General features: G+C 36.0%; 1 pseudogene; it reads left to right on the top strand.

The window, feature by feature from the left end:
- The first annotated feature begins 8,468 nt into the window (after nucleotides 1-8,468).
- Nucleotides 8,469-25,696, top strand: part of LOC124501862 (telomere zinc finger-associated protein-like) — a 96,117-nt pseudogene continuing 78,889 nt past the window's right edge.

Raw genomic sequence — 25,696 nt, forward strand, 5'->3', positions numbered from 1 at the left:
TCTCTCTCTCTCTCTCTCTCTCTCTCTCTCACACACACACACACACACACACACACACACACACACCTATTACCAAGTCCTGCTGTTTATACTTTCTAAATATCTCTCCATGTGTCATCTCCATTCCAATGGTTGCTCTTACTCTGGATCCCATTATTTATCAACTAAAACACTGATATTTTTTTTCTAATACATCTTGCATTTATTCTTCCAATCTATGCCCTTTCTTAAAGGAAAATTACCTTACCATATCCCTGCTTAAAACCATTGAGTGTCTTTCTATTGCTCCTGGACAAAAAATCTAAATTTCTCAACTTGGTTTAGAAACTGTGGCATTATCTAAGAGTCTGCTGCACCTGCCCTTTCACCACCTCCCACTTCACATCTCAGCCATACCAATCTTCTTTTAATTTCAGAAAAATACAACATCTCAGTACCCAGATTTTGGACATGATTGTGTGTGTGTGTGTGTGTGTGTGTGTGTATTCATAAAACATTCCCTTCAACATTTTTCCAGATATCATATTCTTTAACACAAGAATGTGTTAAAAATGCTCTGGATTTTATGCATTGGTGTAACTGTTACTTCGTAAATGGACTATTCTGTTTGTTTCCACATCTCCAAACTACTCTCTAACAATTTCTAATTTTCACCATGCCAGGAGGCTGACTTCATGACTGGATCACTAGAATCTTTTATGATCTGGCTTCTAGTTGTACTCTACCTCAAATGGGAGGAACAAACAAATCAGTGGGCAGAAGTAAAGAGATATCAAAGTAATTCTCTTTACCACCTTTCTTTGACACCACTTTTTTTAATATTATTTTTTAAATTTATTTATTTTGAGAGAGACAAAGAGAATGTAAGCAGGGAAGGGCAGAGAAAGAGAGAGAGAGAAAGAGAGAGTCCCAATCAGGCTCTGCAGGGTTAGCATAGAGCCCTAAGTGGGGCTCGAACTCACGAAACTGTGAGATTATGACCGGAGCCAAAATCAATAGACCGATGCTGAACTGACTGAGTTAGCCAGGCGCCCCATATTCGACACCACTTTCAGACAGTAGTTGTGTCTCTCTGTAACAACAATTTCCATCAGATGGCCCCAATTCTGTGGCTCCAATAAGACTATACCCTACCCTTTGCCCTTTCAATTCTGGAAAGGTAACCAATATCTGACCATTAACATTAGGTTATGCATCTGGATTGCTCATATATTTGATGAAAACATGACCTCTTAGTGAGGGGAAAAATTAGGTACTCATATGTGGAATACATTGCATCACAGTTATCCAGATTACCATTGGTAGTAGTTTAGGATAGGTCACCAATATAGCACAAGAACTTGGGTGATTATGTGGTCCTTGTAATTCATTGTAATAGTGACAGTGACACATATAAAGAATATAGAAGAGGCCAGTGACATCAGAGAATGCTGAAAAGTATAAAAAATAAATATACCTAATTCAAGGCTAGAGAAGAGAACTTGAATGTTTTTATGAGTCCCTTTTTAAAAGTTATCTTTTCTCCTGTAAGCATAAGACTAACAGGCTAAACACCTGACTCAAAAACTGATTGTTTGGGTTGCACAATTTTTATTCCAATAAAATACATCAATGCATCAAGTTTCTTCTCATGCTACACTAAAGAAAATAATAGGGAGAAGCGGATCCCTGAGAATTGAGAATTTGGGCATACGGTGGTCCAGTTCATACACTGAATTTGAACCCACAAAAGCCTTTCTTTGTTTAAATGCCTTTCAATAACTTCAACTGTAGCAGGAATATTATGCAGAGATAATACCTCTTTTCCGAAAGACACAATCTCAACACTTCTCATTGCTTCCAGAGTTAAATACCAGCATGTCACACATAAGGAGAACTGAAAGGTCTTTTCTATGGGGAAATAAAGTACATATCAATGTACCTGCAAGTACCTGCAAGATCTTACCAAGAGAAATATGGATTCAAATGGACTCTACAGTTATTAGGTCAAAGAAAGCAAAACCTGATATCACATAGTAACAGATTTTCCATTGTTGGTGTATTTATCTGAGTTTTGCAACTTCATATGTTAGCTAAAGCACTTGGAATGCTCTAAGAGTTTGCTTGGTTGATTGTTTGAAGCCTGGACGTAATAGTGTCTTCCTATAAATGCAGTTAAGATTCTAGAATTTTTATTTCATACTATGAAGGACATGAAAATTAAAGCAGAATGATTTAAGACCCAGTTTCTGTTGAATTAGTCAATTAGGTAAGCCAATATAGGGCTATCTCACCAGCTCATAGAGGAAAAAGAGAATATGAAATAGATGATGGTAAAATAAAAAGTTATAATTTTTATTTTTGGTTTCATGACTAGAAAGAGTCAGGATTACAGAAATTATACATATATATGTATATATATACATATATATATATATTATTTGCTTCTTTCATGCTAACTAGTGTGAAGAATAATGATAGTAGTGTTATCATTTAGATTCTAGATAAGAATAAAGTGGCAGTTTATGCTTCCTCTAAATGAGAATGTCTTCATTTGAGTAAATGGTAAGAATAAATATTATTGACAAGAGAAGTAGTCTTTACTGGTAATATGCCACCTTCCCCCACCCTAACCCTTGAATTCTCTTCTCTGCTCAGTACTCCTGGTGGTTGACACCAGGGGCTCCCTACTAGTTTGCTGTTAGTTAAATTTAGCAAATAGTAGACATTAATGACAGATTGAAGGATAGGGATTTGAAGGTTAGGGGAATGGAGAATTCTGGGTATTTTCTCTTCCAGCACTGCAGCTTCAACCCAGATAAGGTTGGCCTTTCTTCAGGCTCCAGCTCCCCTGGACTCCGGTAACACTATTTCTCCCTGTGTTTTTCAGCGCTGTGGGTGGTAATGGTCTTTTTTCTGTTGTTGGTCTCTGGGTGCCTCTAAAATCTTTATCTTTGCAAGCAGTCACATCCCTAATTCTCCTTAATTTTAGCCATCTGACTGGTTTTATGTGATGCCAATGTCTTGAATGAAACACTTTCCTCTGATCACTTCCAACCCTCCAGTATGGATTATGTGTTTACTCCATAAAAGCCCATGGCTGATCCTCTGAAAATCCCTATTTTCACCCTTAGTACACAGTTTTGACATTGTTTTGTTGTTTGTATCATACATGAGACATAGCTGAAAGAAATCTGGGACTTTTTATTTCCTTTTCATAATTATATATCTCCAGTCTGCGATAGTGTGTGACAGATAGCAATTATTCAAGAGATTATTGGTTTTTTTTATTATTTATTTATTTTTTATCTTTAGAGAGTGAGAGAACTCCCACCCATGCATGCAAGTGGGGGAGGAGCAGAGGGAGAAGGAGAGAGAATCTCAAGCAGGCTCCAAGCCCAGGGCAGAGCAGGATATGGGAACTGATCTGAGGACCGTGAGATCATGACCTGAGCCAAAATGTAGAATTGGATGCTTAACCAAGTGAGCCACACAAGCACCTCAAAAAGATTATTGTTAAGTGAATAAGTTAATAAATGAAGATGCACAGAATCCCAGGTCCTTAAGGCATTAAAAGGTGAATTGAAATTTTGACCACCTGAGAAATCCAAGGAAGAAAAACATTTCAAAGGGAAAGTGGTAAATAGAAAAAAAGAAAACAAAGTCAAAGGGAGAACAAAACAATGGCATGATTATGTACATATCTCAGTTAAGGAGAGGTGAAAATAATCAGTGCAAAAGCAAGAGAGATAGAGGCAGACTATAACTATTTCAGTAACAAGATGGTGGTGAAAGGCAGATTGAAGCCATTAACAAAATAAGTTGGACTTGAGAAAATGAAATCATAAAATACAAAACTTTTGTAATAATTTTGGTAGAGAAATACAAGAAAATGATGATATGATAAATTTGGGGTTTTCAGAGTTGAAAGAAGGCTTCTCTAGAGGAAGGAAAGACAGGATAGCAGGAAGACAATTTGGGGGATTTGAAGTAACTGGCCAAAAATAGTAAGAGGTAAAAAGTCAAGTGATGTCAAATAACTGCCCAATGTGGCAACTGAAGCCAAAAATAAAAGTGGGGGTGGGGCGGATTGAGTTGGCTAAACAAGTGGGAATTGTTGAACATCTGAAAATTGTAATGAGAATAAAGAAATAAAAGAGAGTAAAAGAACATGAGACAAAATAAATGATATATTTTCTACTATTAGATATCATGAAGGATACAGGATAAATCAGTAATTATTCACTTCAAGGTTTTATTCACTCAACAGTACACTGAAGTTAACAATTGTGAGAGAAAGAGAACATAGAACTAAGCAGGATTTCCTAAGCCTAAGTTAGAAATTGACACAGTTTTCTTCAGATGTAATTTCTCTTGACCTAAAGTGGGTTCGTAAACTCAGAAAAGATCAAGGCTACTAAATTTCCAGAGATGTGGAGTTGATTTGAAGAGTTCTCCAGGGAGTTTCTATTTTATTGTACAAAACTCATGAGTGTTTCCTAAATCGACCTATGTTCAAGGGTCATTTTAGTACTCCACTTTTTTTTTTCTTGGTGATCTTCACAGTTATTTGGTCTGTGTATATTTGGTTTGGTAGTTAATATTAGTACTTGTAGTCTTGCCGTTTTAAGCTTATCTAGTTATAATAAGGTTAGCATCAGAATCTTTGTGGAGAAATGTTCATTAAAAATCAATTCTGATGAAAAATTTATTTGGTCATTTAATGCAGACCCAACAAAGCTGACAACTTTCTTCTAGTCTCTTGTTTTTTTTTTATTTACAATATTTTTGTCTGTTTTATTGAGCTCTACTCAATATTAAACTTAAAATTATCAAAGTCTATCATAGTTATTGGCTTCATGGCATTCAACAATGTAATGAAAGAAGATTGTAATTAGAAGTTTGATTTTCTATCTTGAGTTTTATAGGTAGAATTTTTTAACTAGTGAGATAATATGATATAGAGCTGTTTTGAAAATTGGTTGAAGAAGAAAAAAAGGATTGAAATTATTGAAGTTATGAAGCATTGAAGGCAATTTGTCCAAGGTATTAAAAGAAGTATAAACATTGGTATTACAGTTTTTGTGAATAATAATATCTAGAATGATAAGTACATGTATTAAATACCTACCAAATGACAACAATTGAACTATGCACTTTGGGTAGCTCATATCATACTTCAAGAGCCTACAAATAGAAACAATTGTCCCATAATAATGCACAATAATTCTGAGGATCATGTAGGCAGTCCTGCTGATTTGATCCAAGCTTGGTAGATTTTTGCTGGGCTCGCCTACATATTTGTGACCAGCTGGCTAAGTAGACTTGGGACTGGCTCGTCAAAGATGACCTCAGCTGAGATGATTCGTCTCTGTCTTTATAGTCTATCTCCTTTGCTGGCTTTGTTATCATGGCAGAAGTCGAGTTCTGAGGAAGAGATCCCATGAGCCTATCTTAGAAATTGGTAAACTCTCATATTCCCCATATCCCTCAAACACAAGTCAAAAATCCACTAACGATATAAGAGGCGGGAAAGTAGAATTCACTCTTAATGGAAGGAGCTGAAAAGTCACTTTGCCAAGAATATTTGAGTAAAAAACATTAATTGGAGTTAGTGCAAATAATCTATCACAATATCTTTTAGGTAAATATCACAGCTAGAAATCAATCCTAATGAGTCTGACTCTAATACCAATGTGATTCTTTGTCATTACCAATAATGAATGACTAAAGAGGAAAACTGTGAGTCAGGATCTGAATTACTTATAACATGAGAGTAATCTAGATGTTGATGAACTATAAAATTGAGTATTGGAAAAAGGTGGTATAACCAAATAATATGGACTTCAGTAGAGAAGACAAAAACTTGACTTCTGCCTCTACCAGTAACAGGAATATGTGAAAAAAGAGCTGCATTCACTTGAAATGCTTGCTTGGGAAGTGAACAAGGTCCAGGGAAAAACAAGTTTCGGTGAAAGAGAAAATACCAGGCAAATACTAAGGATTTGGTAATGAAATTTGGTTTTCAGTCTGAAAACACATTAGAGCTTATAGAGAGGCTGGTAATGGAAATGCGCTGAGTAAGGAAAAATAGAGGAAGTGTAAGCATTACACTCAGGCAATATATAGGCTATAAAATTGTCTTCCTACAAGGTAGTATGTCTGAATATAAACATATCATTAAAATGAAATGGTGGTTCCTGTTGATTAAACATCATTGATTAATGATGCATGTACCATTTCCCCTTTAAAGCCCCATTAAATACTGTTAGAAAATATTTAAAAGTACGTAATAACTAAAGAACAAAAGGAATGGGACAGGAGGTATGAGTGACAAAATCTTAGACAAATAAAGTCCAAAGTAGCTCAAAGTAATTGAGTTAGCAAAGAAAGCCAAGAATGAATTTTATCCCTGAGTTGAACACCAGAAATGCTATTACTTAGGGTCAAGGAATAGTTTAGTTGAAAATAAAGCAATCAGAGGAGTACTGGAAAAATAATTATGGTTCTTGAACTGTACCTGAAGTGGTACAGTATTATTGAATATATATTGTGATTGTTAAATATGCATACTACAATCAACAGTAAAACAAAAATTATAGCAAATAAGCCAACAACAAAAAAATAAAATGGTATACTAATAATCTTTCTATTAATACAAAAGATAGAAAAAAAAAGAAATAAAGAGATGGGGTATATTAAAAATAAAGGCAAGATGATAGATACAAATCCAATAGCATGCATAATAACACTAAATGTAAACAGAATAAACACAGGAATCAAGAAGCAAAAATTATCAGATTGGGTTTCTTAAAAAGCGATACTGGACTGTATGTTCTTTATGAGAAATTTATTTTAAATATAAAAATATGAGTAAATTAGAAATAAAAGAAGGTGAAAGATATACTATGCTAATGCTAATCAAACAAAGGGTGGAGAGGGCATATTAATATCAGATGAGTATATTTTAGAGCACATAATTTTGCCAGGGTTAAATAGTGTCATTTCATAATGATTGAGGTCAATTTAAGAAAGCATAAAAATCCTAGTCATTTATGCACCTAATAACAGAGATCAAAATGAAGCAAAAACTCAAGAGAACCAGAAGGGGAAATAGACAACTCCACAGTTACAACCAGAGAGTTTAACATCCTTCTACCAATAATTGATAGAATACGTAGACAGAAAGTCAGTAAGGATAGAGATTTAGATATCACTACCACCCAATTTATCTACTATCCTTTATGAGGTGCCCCAACCAACAGAAGTAGGAAACATTATTTTCAATTACACATAGACTATTTGCCAAGAAAGACCATATTCTGGGCCATAAAATATCAATACATTTCAATAGTTTCAAATATGCACTGTATAGTCTCTCAACTGTACATTCTCTAATCGTGAAATTAAATAAGAAGTCAACAGCTGAAAGATATCTAGAAACACCCCAAAAATAATTGCAATCTAAATAATAAATAGCACATTTCTAAATAGCATGCAGACCAAATAAATAATTGAAAGTGATATACATAACTCTTGAATAAAAATGAAAACACAATGTAAGAAAATTTGTGAGAGGAAGTTATAACAGTATTTAGAGGGAATCTATAGCATCACACATTAGAAGAAGAACGTTGTCAAATCAATACTAGCTTCCCTCACAGGTTGGGAACTCCAGTGGATGGCCCAGACTCCTTTGGCAGTTCCCTTGGGCCTCATTTAGAACATACAAGACATGCTATTACTGCACTGTAACAGCATTGTGCTTCAAGGACAATGCAGCAGCCTATGCAATATACCATCCCACCCAGGCTCTATGGGAGCCACTCTTTTTATGTACCCAATCTGCTTCTCTACCAAAGGGTCAGTTGCTAGGGCTTGTACACAAACTAGGACATTCCTAGTACACAAACTAGGACATTCCTGATTGCTAGGGGGGTGTTAGTGCCTTATGAGCTGGGATGTGGAAGATGGTGAAAACTGCCTCAATAGTTTATAGATGAACCCAAATGTCTTTCCACACATCTTCATCCCTAACATGCGCCTGGTTGTGGGCTTATTTATGATTATCAACCCTTGACTTCCCATTGTCCAAGCCATAGCGTTACAGTCGAACTGTCAGTGCAAATGGTTAATAGCCAGGGCTCATGAGTAATCACCAGCCAAACTGGTGGACTGACATCAATCAGTCCCCTGGTTGATGCAGTTTATTCCTGTTTCCATCCACATGGTGTCAGTGCTGAGTTGAATAGCAACTACAGACCCTTATGGACAGATTGCCCAGACTAGATGGATCTGTATGTATATCAGGCATCAGTAGGAATTTCCCCTGCTCCCTCTCTGCTGCTGCAGGAATAGGAGTGGGAACATTTGGGAATCCACATATTCTACAGGGCCTAGTAGCTCCCATATTTCTAGATGAAAGGTGCTCCTCTACAGCAGACAGGCATGTCACTTAGGCACTGTGGGAGTTTGAGCCATGGCAGAACATGGAACATGTTCTCAACTCACCCTTTGATAAGCAGGGACGTTCTGACCACAATGTGCTGTTCCTCTGTGAAAGGCTTTACCTGGAGGAGCACCATGTACACTAGCAGGACCTGCCGTTCTAAGGGAGTACAAGGGCTTTCTGCCCCCTTCCATAGCTGGAACCAAAATCTTAAGGACACTCTTTTTGTTGTCTCTGTCACAGTGCCCAATCCACACCTTCTGGAGTCACAGACACATCTAATACAAGCCCTTCTTGGGAGATGGCCAGAGATTTTATCTGCCTCATTAGTATTTTCACCTTCTCAAAAGTGCTTGCTGTTCTGATTCCCAGTTCCACACATGCCACTCCCACCCATTTTTTTTTTTTTTTACCAGCCAGTATAAGGGATGGAAGGAATAAAAATACACCAAAACTCAAAATCCCTGAAAAGGCTTGTACCTCTTTCTCATTCTTAGGGGTTGAATAGGTTTGCACCTGATCAATTACAGCTTTCTGGGACAACACATGTCTTACCTGACTAAATGACTCCTAAAAACTCACAGTCCATTGTACTGATGTGGGGAAGGAAAACAGGGACAGATCTTGGCTGCCATCCCATGACATATGGTAGGGCTGTGCAGGTAACCTTGGGCAAGGCCTTGAAATGTCCATTGTTGTCCCTCCCATGTGAAGGAAAAGTGATCTTGTGACTCAGTGGTCAGGCATTTTCTGAAAAAGACATTTGATAAGTCCATTCCAGCATAGTATGCTCTTAGGACTCTGGCCAAGGTATCTAAGATGGTGGCAATATTGGACACAGCTATGTGAATGGGTGGAATATACGGTTTCACTGTGATTGTTCAAGCACGACTTTATTCAATCCTCAGCAGTCCGTTGTTATCCAGGTCCAGTGTCAACCAGAGCAGTCATCTTTGTTTATTTCTGGAGGACCAGTGAATAGTGTGCTTGATGTGAGGACTCTGATCACCTCCAACAGCCCTCACCTGGTGGCAGTCTTGTCCTGCATCCTATACTCAAGCCATCCTGTACTCATCCCTAATAGCACTGCATTTCTGAGGCCTCTGGAGCAGGTGGGGTGTCAGGTAAGATAGGAGCAGATGGGGGCGCCTGGGTGGCTCATTCGGTTAAGCGGCGACTTCAGCTCAGGTCACGATCTCTCGGTCCGTGAGTTCGAACCCCGCGTTGGCTCTCGGCTGATGGCTCAGAGCCTGCAGCCTGCTTCCGATTCTGTGTCTCCCTCTCTCTCTGCCCCTCCCCCGTTCATGCTCTGTGTCTCTCTGTCTCAAAAATAAATAAAACGTTAAAAAAAAAATTAAAAAAAAAAAAAAGATAGGAGCGGATGGCCCAGGTCTGAACCATTGTTCTGGTTTTAAGACTTCCACAGACCCACCAGCACAGTGTTGCCAGTCTATCTATTCTAGTGGAATCCCTGCAGCAATCAGGCCAAACCACATGTGTTTTCAGGTTACTTTAGCCAGACACTTTATAGCCAACTAGGATAGCCTTTTGGCTTTTTCCAGCTCCCTCTCTTTCTCGGGACTTTTCCATAGCCCATACTCATTCCTGAGATTTGTCAGTCTCCCCCCGATCAGCAATGGATTGCCCAACATCACACATGTCTTGTTCCATGACAGGGCTCAGCATGGATATCAGCATCCTATACTGGATGCTGGAGTGGACTGGAGAATCTTAGTTCTCATTCCTGCAGTGAATGTAGCCCAATTAGTTCCTTCAAACACAGGAGTGTGTATGACCTATCTTATTCCCAACTCCCGAAGAATTTGTGGTACCTCCTGTGTAGATTTCCAGGGTCCCACATGCTGAGGGAAGTCTCCCTCATTGGGCCAAGCCTCCCTGTAGGCTAGAATAATCCAGTGTATGAAGGAATGAGTACCTTGAAGCTCCAAGTAGCATGTAGGCACTACTGGAGGACTGAGTGTGTGTGATATTGCTCATTTTCTTTGCCTCATACCTGGTCAGAAAAATGCCACCGTCTCTCCCTTCCCTTCCACCCATATTTCCTTAGCTGCACTAACCACGCCTGGATACTTGCTGGCCTTTTGCTAGAACTTGGCAGCTATGTCAACAAGCTCAGTGGGAGTATATTCTCTCATAGTGAACGTTTCCTGAATTGGAGCTGTCCTGCTGGCTGAGGTTGCTTTGCTTTTGCTTTCCTTTGTTTGGGGTCAGATGGCAGGAGGCGTTTCATCGCTTCACTGTCAATCACCACAACACCTCCTCTTCAGTATCCTCACCCTCCCAGGGATTCCACCTCTTAGCATCCTACCAGGCTTTGTCACACATGCTCAGATCTTCATCTGTGACAGCCTGCACCTTCTTAGCTCTGCAAAAGAGCACACTAATATCTCCAACTGTTTATCCCACTCCCCCACCTTGTCTGTCTCCCAGAAGCCAGTAGAAGAGCAGACATCCATACATTCTTCTTTGACCTCAGCTCTTCCATCTTTCTAACCAGAGTTTCAGCCTCTTCTTAGACATCAGTGACCCGCCGAAGTGTCTACAGTAGAAACCAGTTCACTGTGGCAGCCATTTGCTTTCCTTCTCTGCCATGTTGGTCTCTATGCAATTTCTCAAACAAGTACTTTAAAGCAGCTAGCAGTCCACAAGCTTCTGATCTACAGGAACTTCTCCCCACAGAGATGATGGTGGCCAATGCAGAATTTCCACCAAGGATGCCTCTTTCCCAAGGCCCGTTTATTTGGTCTTCTGTGCATGGAGAGATCGAAGAAAGGCAGGCCACTCCAGATTAGTAGGTTCCAGGTTTAACTGGTAAGGGGACTTAGGAGGCTTGATTTGAGAAGCTGCAAGACAAGTAGATCTCTATAGATCTCTACATCTGTCCACCAGAATCTTAAAAGTTTCTATAAATGTCTTGACTGGATGCAGTCACTTATATCGTCCAGACACACTTCTCGACAGCACATGACTGTCTCAAAGTTACATCTTTAGGGAAGCTTCTAGTGCATGGAAGGCAAGAGGAACACACATTCCAAGAATAGGGAAGTAAGGAGTCTTTGATTGCCCATGTTGTGCATGAGGGTCAGCCGGTGTTCATATCCTCTCAATGACCTCCTCCAAAAAAAAGGGCACAAAGTTTCAGTTATGTAAGATGAATAAGTACTGGAGACTTAATATACAGCATGGTGACAATAACTAATACTATATTAGCTATACAGATAATGTGTTTAAATGTGTGGAGAGGAAATTAACACTTCAGTGGGGTTTGGGGATAAATTATAAACTGCCTACAGTGATAGGTACTCAGTAGTAAGAAAAACATAATGGACTATATAATCTAAAAAATACAAAGTTGCACAGAAGTTAAATGTAATCATAGTACACTTCATCGCTCAACTGTGAATAATGTTCACATTTTCATAATACAATGTCATGTATTTAACAAAAAAATCTACAGATACACCTATACTGGGAAAACAGAGAAAGACATGTGCACGAAAGAAGGCAAATAGCAAATTGGCAGTAGGAAGTCAATGGATAGGTCTAACATAGGAAAATCAAGAAAAAAAATAAAATAATTAGGTCATTTAAAAATGTGGGATACTAACAAAATATAGGAATAAAATGTGTGTAAAAGCTATCTTCCGAGGAGCAGACATTTGGCGTTGTCGAGATGTAAAGAAGTTTTTTTTTTAATTTCTATTATAAATTTTATAAAACTATTTAACTTTTAAAAGTATGTGCATAGGGACACCTGCGTGGCTCAGTCGCTTAAGCGTCCAGCTCTTGATTTTGGCACAGGTCATGATCTCAAGGTTCATTTGTTCAAGCCCTATGTGGGGCTCTGTGCTAACAGCCCAAAGCCTGCTTGGAATTCTCTTTCTCTCTCTCTCTCTGTTCCTCCTCTGCTCATGCGTGAAGTCTCTCTCTCCTTCAAAATAAATAAACCTTTTTTAAAAAAAGTCTGTGCACACGTTAATGTGATAAAGCACACAATTAAAATTAAAGAATTAAAATGGGAAATGTCTAGCTGTATGTAATGTAGTGACTATAAGGAAAAGCGTTATAGTTTAATGTTAATTATAACAAAACTTTAATAGTTTTGAAGAAAAAATAATTTTGAGGTTTACTCTGATAGTATAAGTTACTAAATTATTAAAATGGAAATGTTAATACTTGACCCATTAGGTTGTCCTCATAAGATGACAATTTCTTTAAAGTCTCTCTCTCTCTCTCTCTCTCTCTCTTTCTCCCTGCCTCTCCTTTAAACTATGACTTCTCTACAAGGAGTCTTTAACTTGAATTCTCAGAAATTTCCACATTTAACACAGAAAGAGACTACCAATGTCTTTGCCACTCAGCAACTGTCAGTTTTCACTAAGTCCAATTATCATTGGGTATCACTCTAAGTTAATTTGTTACCTGATTCGTTTCACTGCATTTTCAGACCTGTTTTACTTGTTCTGATGACAGATGTATTTCCGCCATTTTAGCAGTTGAATTGAAACTGCAGAAGGCAATTGATTATTGAGGAATGATAACTCAGCTACACAGCAGCACCATCTTTTGGCCTTCTAAGGAAAGTGATCCAAACTTGTAAATTCTGAAGTCTGTATTTTTGACATTTTACTGTATGAACCACCTTTGCAGTATAATTTAAGAAAATGGCTTCAAAGAATGAAGGCAACATTTTGTGCAAGAGAAGATAGCCACAACAATAAGGTCATCTGAAAAAAAATTATATTTTATTCATTTAACAAAAATTAAAATATGTTAGAAACTGCTTACCTTTGAAATTGTTAATTTCTCCATTATTACTTATAAATTCAGTATGCATTAATTTTATATGAATCTTTAATAATGATCATTTAAAATTACTTGATATTTATGGCTTCTGAAAGGAGTTTCTGCAATGTACTTATTTGCCAGAATACAGGACCCAGGATACTATTTCTTCAGTTATCTTTAGAGTAGTAACATATTTCTTCCCAAATACTCATGATTCTAATATATATTTATCAAATATTCCTATCTTTTCAAATCCTATTCTCAAGTGTTTCCTGAGGAAAATTTTCATAAAGTACAAATCCTATGAAAACTGGATTTTTACGTCAATGTAAATAATAACACACATGCTATGTCTTAGAATATAATTTTATTCTGTCATTACTAATTTAGTTACAGAAACTAAATATATGAAATAAACAATGCAGCATCAAAAAAATGTAAGTTTTATTCTGATCCTAAGAATGACAAGCCGGTTATATGAGAGAGGTAGTTCAATCTCTATTTTATATAGAAGAAATAAATCCTAATATTGATCTAAAAAATTACTTTTCTAACTCACTTAGATGTATCTGGTATATTTTTTATAATGTTATTTTTCACTGTGATTTCTTTAATTTTACCAAATAAAACCCTGTGGCATTTACATTTTTTATAATAACATTTTATCACTATAATCTTTTAGTTTTTTATAATTCTATTATACCAATATGGGTAAAGCTTTAAGAAAATTCTCATTTCCATATTCTAAAACAAATAATTTTTCTATAGTCCTTCTCATTAAAATCAATCATATAGTATAGGCTTAAAATATTTATTCATAATTTCTTTTTTCCTCCTCTAAGACCAGTGTGTCCTTTAGACCACTGAGTTGGATCATATCAGAAATAAAAACATGAATCAATCCAATGTATTTTCCAAGTTATTGAGATTTAGATTTAGGTCATCTAATTGCATGTAACTGTTTATTTTTTAATTAAAATTCAGTTTGTCAGTCAGAGTAGCCATATTTCAAATGTTTAATAGCTACAGGTGGCTAGTGGCTTGGGTATTGAGGATAAAGAATATCTCTATCATCACAGAAGTACTAATGGACAGCACTCGTGATTATTTATGCGTGAAATAATATTATCTAAAAAGTAGAAATCTAATGGTATGCCAGATTTTCAACAGCAAATTGAAGTAAATAAGACCTATAAACCTTTAAATGGTTGTTTTTAAAATAGTGGTAAGCTGTCAAGAAGAATTGGGCATTAGAGTTTTTAGCAATTGAAGTAATTAAGACTTCAGTCTTATGCCACTTGTATTATAATCTCCACATCTTTTTAAAAAAATCAAAGAATGCAGATATCTCTATAAAAATACATTTTCCTTTACTTTATTAAGTTGTGAAAGTTAGTTATATAGCCATTTCAAGTCAAATAGGTAGTATCTAAAAGAAGTTTACTAAGGCTGTGCCCCAAAAAAAGCCTGTAAATTAATCTCTTCATATTTATCTTCCTAAAACATCTCACTCAAACCATAGTCATAGGGGGACAAAATTAAACAATGAAATACTGTTGATTGTGTTACTTGGTGGGAAGAAACTCTAGGCACCTTGATTCAATGTGTTTTTGTTTTACCACATGGAATTCATAAGAGGTTGAGGTTGGTTATCTTAAACCACATATAAATTCTAAATTCTAAACAAGTATGAATGTAATATATTTAAGGTCTTTGGATTCCTTTGCTTAGTTGGGGATATGTGATTAATTTCTACAGGCATGTTTAGACTCTTGTGTTTTCCGATGTTGTGTCTCTTCTTTTTACAAATAGCATATGTGGGGTGCAGTGGGCAATATTTGGATGCCCATCCAGTCTAAAAATATTGCCACTGCTTATGAACAGAGATGTACACCTGGCAGCCATGTTTGTGTTAAATGGCAACATCACACTCAATCAATTGTACTGGGTTATACCAGCTATACACACTGAACACAAGTTAGGTCTATCAAATGGCCTCAGAATTGGAAAAAAAAAATTCAGAGAGAGCCAGTCACTTCATGTGTCTGGCTACAACCCAGGAACATGAATTTTGGTACATCGAGACATGAAAAAAAATATCCAGTTTCCAACACAAATGATAAAATCGTAAAAAAGAAAAAGTGAACAAAAACAATATACCAGGTACCTAAAATTAATTCATTATCTTAAGCTTCATTGGTCAGTGAAATCTCAGCTATGCTGCAGTAGCAAATGGTCCTGCAATCTTAGTGCCTTTCAGACACATTTCATGTCCAGATTACATCCATTTCAAGTCAGCCACAGCTCTGTTTCACATTCTCTGCATAGTGGGACCAAAACTCTAGTAGTAGCTAGCTGGGACATGATGGTCTCATTGTAGCAGGAAAAAGTGTTATCAGAGCTACATGATCACCCTTCTTTCTTCTGCACAAAAGAAACACATGCAACTTTCACTCATATTTCAGGGGATAAACTAGGTCATAATGCCAAGAAAGGTAACAATGGAGTGAAAAAAATAAAAAGTGATTCACTTTCCAGATCAGACCCAGTAGGTAGAAGTGAGAATATATTTAGAATTTATCTCAAGGCTCCTTCTAAGACCTAATACATGCTTGCTCATAGATCATTAAAGACTTCCCTTAGAATGATATCAGCAAAACTTTCTATTTTGTAAAAATATGTATTTATTTTTACTTTTCCTTTTTTTTTTTTGCTGTTAAATTCACACAATGTAAAATTTACCATTGTAACCTTTTTAAAGTGTGCAGTTCAGTGGCGTTAGGTACACTCACATTGTTGTGCAACCATCACCACCACCCCTCACCAGAACCTTTTCATCTTCTCTAACTAAAACCCTGTACCCATTAAACACTAACTCCCCATAACTCCTCCCCCTTCTCCTGGTAAACACCATTCTACTTTCTGTCGATGAAGCTGACTACTCTAGATCCTAAATATAAGTGGAATCATACTTTGTCATTTTGTATTTGTCATTGTGTAACTGGCTTCTTTCACTTAGCGAATGTCTTCAGGGTTTATCCAAGAGGTAGTATGTGTCAGAATTACCTTCTTTTTTTGTGGTTGGATAATATCCCATTATATGTATATACTACATTTTATTTGTTTATTCATCTGTCAGTGAACACTGGGTGGTTTCCAATTTCTGGCTCTTGTGAGTAATGTTGCTATGAATATGGGTGTGCCATAGTTGAGTTTCTGCTCTCAATTCTTTTGGATACATAGAAATAAGTGAAGTTGCTGGAACATATGGTAATTTCACTTTCACTTTAATTTTCTGAATTCTGTTGTAATACTATTTTCCACAGAAGCTATATTATTTTATGGTCCCACCAGCAATGCACAAGGGTTCCAATTTCTCTACATTCTTGCCAACACTTGTTATTTTCTATATGCTTTTTTTTAAATAGTCACACTAGTGGGTGTGAATGGTATCTCATTATAATATTGACCAGCATTCCCCTAATGATTAATGGTGTTGAACATTTTTTCATGTGTTTACTGGTTATTTGTATGTCTTTTTTTGAAAAATATTGATTCAAGTGCTTTGTCCATTTTTAAATCATATTTTTGCTGTTATTTGAGTTGTAGGAATTATTTTGTTGTTCTGAATTTAATCCTTTGCACTATATGATTTGCAAATGTGTTTCCCCATTCCATTAAGTGATTTTTCACTCTGTTGGTAGCATCCTTTGATGAAAAAAAGTTTTAAATTTTGATGTAGTCTTATTTGTGTTTTTTTTTTTTGCTTTGTCTTTTGGTGTCATTTCTAAGAAATCATTGCTGAATACAATGTTGAAATTTTCCCCTATGTTTTCTTTTAAGAGTTTTATAGCTCTGACATGTATGCCTTTGATCTGTTTTGAACTAAATTTTGTATATGGTGTAAGGAAAGATCCCAACTTTATTTTTTTTGCATGTGGATATAATATAATCCCAATATAATTTCCCAAAAACATTATCTTTTACCCATTGAATGGTCTTGGCAACCTTGTTGAAAATCATTTGATCATATTTGCAAGGTTTCATTCTGGCACTCTATTATGTCATGTTTATCTATATGTCTGTGTTTATACCAATATCACATAGAGGATTCAAAGTGGGCTCTGTGCTGACAGCAGCGAGCCCGATGTGGGGCTCAAACTCACAAATCATGACCTGAGCAGAAGTCAGACACTCAACAACCTGAGTCACCTAGGAACCCCTGTAGATTTTTTTTTGATAATACGATACCTTAATATTAAGGTGAACATGGGTGTTGTTCCATTTATTTGTATGCTCTTTAATTTTTTTCAACTAAGCTTTCTACTTTCAAGCGTATGATTGTTTTATCTCCTTTGTTAGGGGTGTTTTATGATTTTGTATCCAGCAACTTTGCTGAATTCATTTATTATTTCTAACAGTGTTTTTGTTTATTTGTTTGTTTGTTTTTGGAGTGTGTATGTAACTTTAAGATTTTCTACATAAAGATGATAATCATTTGCAAATAGATATAATTGTACTTCCTTTCCATTTTGGGTACATTTTATTTCTTTTTCTTGCCTAATTTCTCTGGCTAGAATTTTCTATACTATGCTGAATAATAGAGGAAAAACCAAGTATTTCTGTCTTATTTCTGATCTTAGAGGAAAGATTTCAGGTTTTCTTCACTGAATAAGATGTTAACTGTGAGTTAATCACAAATAGCCCCTATTTTGTGGGAATGTTTTCTTTCCACTCCTAGTTTGTTGAGTGTTTTTATCATGAAAGAATATTAAATTTTGTAAAGTGCTTTTTCTGCATCAGTCAAGATTATCATGTGGTTTTTGTCCTTTATTCTGTTAATGAAGTATACTCTATTGATTGGTTTTCATATGTTGAGCCATCCTCTTATTCCAAGAGTAAATCCAATTTGGTCACGGTATATGTATTTTTAAATGTGCTGTTGAATTTGGCTTGCTGATATTTTCTGAGAATACTTTTATTTTTAATTCAACAACTACCACACACAGACACACACATACACATACAAAACACATAAAAATATCACTCTTTCCATATAGTAAATGTATTTTAAAGAAAATATTAAGTCCTTAAATACATTTGTAGGTGAGATAATAGATAATATCTTGCTTTCTTCCCATCTGCTCTTCTCACTGAAGCAGGAATTTTTTTTTTTTTTAGAAAGAAAGAAAAAGACAGCATGGGAGAAAGGAAGAGGGTCAGAGAGATAGAGAGAGAGAATCTTAAGCAAGCTCCACCCTCAGTGGGGAGCCCAACAGGGAACTCAATCCCCATGACCCTAGAATCATGACCTGAGCTGAAATCAAGAGTTGGATGCTCAACTGACTGAGCCATGCAGACATCCCCAAAACATTTTATCTAAAATGTGAGTCTTATCATATCACTCTCTGTGGTATATTGCTAATAAAAATTTCTTCATTTTTATTCACTGTCCCAGTATTTGCACCTTTTGGAATTTGAAATAACAGCTTCCCCTATCCAAGAGGGAGTCTATTTCCCCACCTCTTTAATCTTACCCTACCTTATGACTTGTTCTGGGTAACGGGCTATAGAAGATGTGATAACATTCCAATTTCGAATCCATGTTTCAATAGTGCTTGTGTATTTCTGCTACTTCTTTTGAGACCTCTGCCTCTGACACAGGCCAGACTACCAGAAGATAACAAATGTGAAGTGTAGATGAATCAAGGCCCCAGACAAGTCAGGGAGCCTCAACAAGATCAGCAAATCTGACTCTCAGTTGATAGCAGATGCATGGCCAAGAACAACAATAACAAAAAAAACACGCACTTAGTCTAGACAAATTGCTGACCTGTAGATTCTTGAGATAAAGTCATTGTTTTAAGCTACAAAGTTTTGGGGTGATTCCTTAGATAGTGTTAGCTAATTAATTTATTCTCCTACTTAAACTCCTTCAATAGCTTTCCATTATCTTTAAGGGAAAGTATAAATTACTTAGAATAGCCTAACACATAACAAAGAATAGATCAAATACATTTAGATCAATGATTAAACAACCACCTTAATATAAGCCGCTTTTGTTATCTTTAAAGTATAATATAGCACATTCAGGAAGATGAAACAGAATGGAAAAAAGAGCTATTTTTTGGCTGTGCATAGATAATTCTAAAATAAAATATTATATAGGATTATCAAGTAATCAAAAAAATAGTTTCTCCTTTGTATTCAATGACTGGATATAAAATAGCTTACCCTAAGTAATGCCATGCTGCCTAGGATGTTATCTTATTAATATAGAAAACTTATCATTGGAAAAGAGAATAAACTCATTGTTATATATGGCAGTTAGGCCTCAGTTACACCTACTCCCACATACATACAAGTTGCGCTTGTGTCTTTTTGAATTTTCACAGAGTTCCTGGATTAAATGTTTTGGCTGATAACATTTTCAATACCTATGAGCTAGAAGTTACACAAAAAACTTTGTAAGTCAAATCAACTTCTACTAAAAGTGTTGGTGGATCTGCCTTTTGTACTTAGAGCTGTGAGGGAAAATTGCTTCCATGCCTGTCTCCCGACTTCTAGTAGTTTGCTGGCAATTGTTGTTATTCCTTAGATAATAGATATATCAGCTCAATCTCTGCCTTCATTTTTACATGACATTCTCCCTGTGTATTTGTCCCTAAATTTTCCATTTTTAAAAAGATACAGTTAGTATTGGATTGGGACTCACCTTAATGACCTCATTTTAACTTGATCATCGGCAAAGACATAATTTTAAATAAGGTCACATGTATAGGTACTCAGGGTTAGGACTACAATATTTTGGGGGGAGATTCAATTCAACTAATACATTATCTGTACTCCTATCTAAGATCAAGCTCTCTCATGAATTTGATCCTAACCCCGCTCACCTATTTAAGGACTTAATTTTCTTCAGTAGATTTTTTTTAAATTTTTTTTTAACCTTTACTTATTTTTGAGAGACAGAGGGAAACAGAGCATGAGTAGAGGAGAGGCAGAGAGAGAGGGAGACATAGAATCTAAAGCAGGCTCCAGGCGCTGAGCTGTCAGCACAGAGCCCGATGTGGGGCTCGAACTCACGAACTGTAAGATCATGATCTGAGCCTGAGTCAGACGCTTAACCGAATGAGCCACCCATGCGCCTCCTTAGGTAGATTTTCTGTCCTTCATATTCAATTTTTCTTTTTCTAATATATTGTCATAATTGTATATGTGTCAAGCATGTTATAACATTTGCTACTTTTAAAAATCACTCTTTAGACCCCTTATTTCACCCCTACATGTCAAAAGCTTGGAAGTTGTCACTTCTGTCTTAATAACAAGAAAAATGGTGGGCAAACTGAAAATGAACACTTAAATGGTAATTTTGATGAATTGCTTGAGACTAAGGTGGACAAGCATAAGAGTGAGAAATTCCTAGGGATTTTGATATTAGGGTTGCCCAGATTTTCATGAGCTTTATATGAAGGAAACCCACCAGTCTTTCATGGTAAAGCAGTGAGAATTCAAACTCCAAATTCCTTCATGGTTTTGCAGGGGAGAGGAAGATCATTCATTGTGAAATGTACCTAGAATTTTCTACCTAACAAAGAACCTACTATCCAGGGAAAAACATCCAGGCTAAAGCTTTGTCCTAAATCAGAAGAAGTTCATTCCTCCCACTCCAGGAACTTTTAGCCATTCTGTCTCACTTGAGAGAGGAAAAAACAAAAAACAAAACCATCCAAACAAATCAGGGCTTCATGGAAATAGATTGAGAACACTGCAGCCAGATAAGGGCATAATGGACAAGGGGAAAAAAAAATAAAGTATATATATGTATATATATATACATATATATATATATAAACCACTGCAGAAACAGTTGTGAAAGTCACAGCCCTGAAACACAGGCCACTGAAACAGATTTAATAGGAAAATTGTAGACTAATAACCCTTCCCACACACATTACCGTCACACCAAAGGAGCTCTAGTATATTAACAATGTATTATAGCTGAAGGTGCTGCACGACACAGTATTTCTTGCTGAAGAGGAATACAGAGAGAAGTCCAAAGTAAAGAGGGATTAAAAAGTAAGAATACTATAGACACTTAGAGTTTAGAGTTTCTGAATCTACAGGTATAGCAAACATAAAATACAACTTAACTCTTAGCCAGATTAGTATATACCTTCACACTAAAGACTTATTTACCACAGTTCCTACAACCCAGTACAACTTGTCTAGTTTGGCATATGTATGTATGTATACATACACACACACACATATGGAAAATAAAAAAAAAGAAGAAGAAAGAAAACAAAGCAATCTGAAAGACGAAGTCATGTCAGAACCAGACTCAGATGTGACACAGTTATGGAAATTATCAGACAGGCAATTTAACAAAGATATGATGAATAAGTAAGCTAATGGAAAAAGCAGGCAACATGCAAGATAAATGAGTAAAATAAGCAGGGAGATGAAAGCTCTAAGGAAAAATAAAAAGTAAATGTTGAAAATCAAAAACACTGTATCAGAAATGAAGAATGCCTTTGATAACACATCAATAAATCCAATAAAGCCGAGGAAAGTATCAGTGAGCTTGAATATAGTTAAATAAAAAACACGCAAAAGTGAAATACATAGACAAAAAAGAATAAAAATAAAAAACAGAAGCATAAAAGAATTTCCAATAGTTAGGGGTCAACTTCAATATGCAATTGAAATGCCAAAAGGAGAAGAAAGAAAGAATGGAGCAGAAGAAATATTTGAAATAATAATATTTGAGAACTTTCTAAAATTCATGACTGACACCAAACCACATATCCAGCTCAGAGAACATCAAGTAAGATAAATGAAAAATAAACAAACAGTTCCCCAAACTCTATACTTAAACAACAGAAATCCAAAGACATAGCAAAAATTTCATTTAAAAAGCCATAAGATTTAAAAAAATACTTACAGAGTAACAAGGATATAATTACAGTGGAATTCTTGCTAGAAACCATATGAAAAAGAGTAGAATAACAATAAAAGTTTGAAAGAAAACAAAAGTCAACCTAGAATTCTATATCAAGCAAAAGTATCATTTAAAAGTGAAAGAGAAATACTTCCTCACATAAACATAAATTGAAGAAATTCATCATGAGCAAACTTGCCCTGCATAAAATGCTAAAAGGAGTTCTTCAGACAGGAAAAAAAAATGACATAGGAATAAACTTGGGTCTACCTAGACAAAGGAAGAGCTGCAGAGAATAAATAAATGAAAAGGTTTTTTTTTAAATCTGCTCTTAACTGTTCTAAAAGATATGTGTTTAAAGTAAAAATAGTCATAATGTAATGGGCGATTATAATCACTTATATATAAATGAGGTAATTGACAGGAATGTTATAAGGAATGGAAGGAAGGAATTGGTTATAACTACACTCCATATGAAACCATATAGTGTTACTTGAAGTATAATTTAAGGTAGACTTAAATTATTTAAATATGTGTACACTACACTATACAGCAAGCACTACAAAAATTATAAAAATTAAGTACAATTGATAGTCTAAAGGAAGAAATCAAATGTAATCATATAAAATGCTTAATTTAAATATGAGAAGGTAATGGGGCACCCGGTGAATTAGTTGGTTAAGGGTCCGACTTGCACTCAGGTCATGATGTCCTGGTTTGTGAGTTCAAGCCCTCATCTGGCTCTGTGCTGACAGCTCAGAGCCTGGAGCCTGCTTCAGATTCTGTGTCTCCCTCTCTCTCTGATCCTCTCCTGCTCACGCTGTGTCTTTCTCTCTCTCTCTCAAAAATAAACATTAATTTTTTTAAAATTATGATAAGATAAAAAAGAGAGGGGAAATAGAGAACAAATGCAACAAGTAAAAACCAGTTAAACACAGTAGCTACTAAGAAAAGTATATTAATAATCACTTTAAATTTGAAGTCTAAATTTATCAATTAAAACATATATTGTCAGAGTAGAATTTTAATTTTTTTAATTTAAATTTTATTTTTTTAATGTTTATTCATTTTTGAGAGAGAGAGAGAGAGTATGAACAGGGGAGGGACAGAGAGAGGGGAACAGAGCATCTGAAGTGGGCTCTACACTGACAGCAGCAAACCAGATGTGGGGCTTGAACTCACCAACCATGAGATCATGACCTCAGCTGAAGATGGATGCTCAACTGACTGAGCCACCCAGGGGCCCAATTTTTTGTTTTTATTTTTTGTTTATTTATTTTGAGGGTGAGGAGGGGCAGAGAAGGAGAGAAAATGCAAGTAGGCTCCATGTTGTCAGTACAGAGCCCAATGTGGGGCTCAAACTCATGCACTGAGATCATGACCTGACCATCTTACCCAAAATCAAGAGTCGGTCATTTAACTGACTGAGCCACTGAGGCACCCTGGATTTAAAAACAAAACAAGGGGCGCCTGGGTGGCGCAGTCGGTTAAGCGTCCGACTTCAGCCAGGTCACGATCTCGCGGTCCGTGAGTTCGAGCCCCGCGTCAGGCTCTGGGCTGATGGCTCCGAGCCTGGAGCCTGTTTCCGATTCTGTGTCTCCCTCTCTCTCTGCCCCTCCCCCGTTCATGCTCTCTCTCCGTCCCCAAAAAAATAAATAAACGTTGAAAAAAAAATTTTTTTTTTAAATAAAAACAAAACAAAACAAAAGCATTCCATATTGTCTATGAGAAACGCATTTAAATGTAAAGACTTATAGGACATAAGTAAAAGGATTGAAAGAAACATCCAATATTAGCACTCCAAAGAAAAGCAATGTAGCTATAATTTCAGACAAAGCAGATTTCAGAACAAGGAAAATTAACAGTAATAGAGAAAGGTATTACATAATAATAAAGGGGTTAATTGTGTAATAACACATAACGGTCCTAAACGTGCATGCCCTTAATAAGAGAGCATTAAAACACGAAGCAAAAACTGATAGAAGTGAAAGAAGAAATAGACCAATCCACTGTTAGGGCTGGAGACATCAACAACCCTCTGTAAGTAACTGATAGATCAAAGAGATACAAAGTCAGTATGAATATAGATGACCTGAACCATATTTTTAAAAAATTTTTCTGGTTTGTTTTTCAGAGACAGAGACAGAGACAGAGACAGAGAAGGAGCAGGGGAGGGGCAGAGACAGTGGGAGACACAGAATCCAGAGCAGTCTCCAGGCTCCATCTGTCAGCACAGAACCCGAACTGGGGCTTGAACCCACGGACTGCGAGATCATGACCTGAGCTGAAATCAAAGGCTTAATTGACTGAGCCTTCTTGGTGCCCTGACCTGAATTATATTATTAATCAATTGTATGACAATTGACGCTTACAAAGTTCTCCAACCAACAAGAGCAGAATACATTTTTTTCACAATCCACATAGAACATTCACCAAGACTGACAATATACTGACCATAAAGCCCACCACTGAAATCATGCAAAGTATATGCTTAGAACACAATGGAATTAAACTAGAAAACAATGTATGAATTGAAACTACAATTAGAATACAATTTATCAAAAGTTAAGCAATGCAGCAGAAACAGTGCTTAGAGAGAAATTTACTTAAAAAAATGAAAGATCTACAATCAATATCCTAAATTTCTACTTTAAGAAAGTGGTGAAAAAAAGAGTACTATAAGCTTAAAGCAAGAATAAAAGAAATAATAAAAATTAGGAAATAAATAAATGAAACTGAAATAAGCCAAAAAATATATATATATATATATATATATATATATATATATATATCAAACAAAGTAAAAGTTGAATATAAAATATTGATAAGACTTATAAACCTCTAGTCAGGCTAATCAAGAAAAAGATACAAGACACAAATTACCACTATCAGAAATAGATGATGGGTTTTCACAATTGATCCCATGCAATGGCTAATCAAAAAAATATTAACTATATGTTCACAAATTTGACAACCAAATTCTTAAAAGACACAAGCTTTCAAAACTCACAGAGAAGAAATAGACAACAAGAATAACTCTATAACTATTAGATAAATTTAACCAATAATTGATAATCTTCCAAAAAAAAGTATAGTTGGGGCACCTTGTGGCTTAGATGGTTGAACATTTGAACTCTTGGTTTCAGCTCGGGTCATGATCCCAGGGTCCTGAGGTCAAGCCCCACGTCAAGGTCTGTGCTGAGAATGGAACTTGCTTAAAGATTCTTTCTCCCCCTCTGCCCCTCTTACCTGTTCACATGCTTGCTCTCTCTCTCTCTCTCTCCCCCTGTCTCTCTCAAAATAAAAATAAAAAAATAAAGTATGCATTCAACCCAATTGATTTAATTGGTGAATTCTAGCCACAAAATTAGGCATATTCTCCATATTTTCCAGAAAAAAGAATCAAAAGAAATACCTTCTACGTCATTCTATAAGGTCAACATTGCTTTCATATTGAAACCATATGAAGATATTTCAAGATACGAAAACGATAGACCAAAGTTATCAAAAATAAG

This window comes from Lynx rufus, unplaced genomic scaffold, assembly GCF_022079265.1.
Source record: "Lynx rufus isolate CCGP_SWC_20201006 ecotype Redwood Valley unplaced genomic scaffold, mLynRuf1.p SCAF_7, whole genome shotgun sequence".
Lineage (NCBI taxonomy): Eukaryota > Metazoa > Chordata > Mammalia > Carnivora > Felidae > Lynx > Lynx rufus.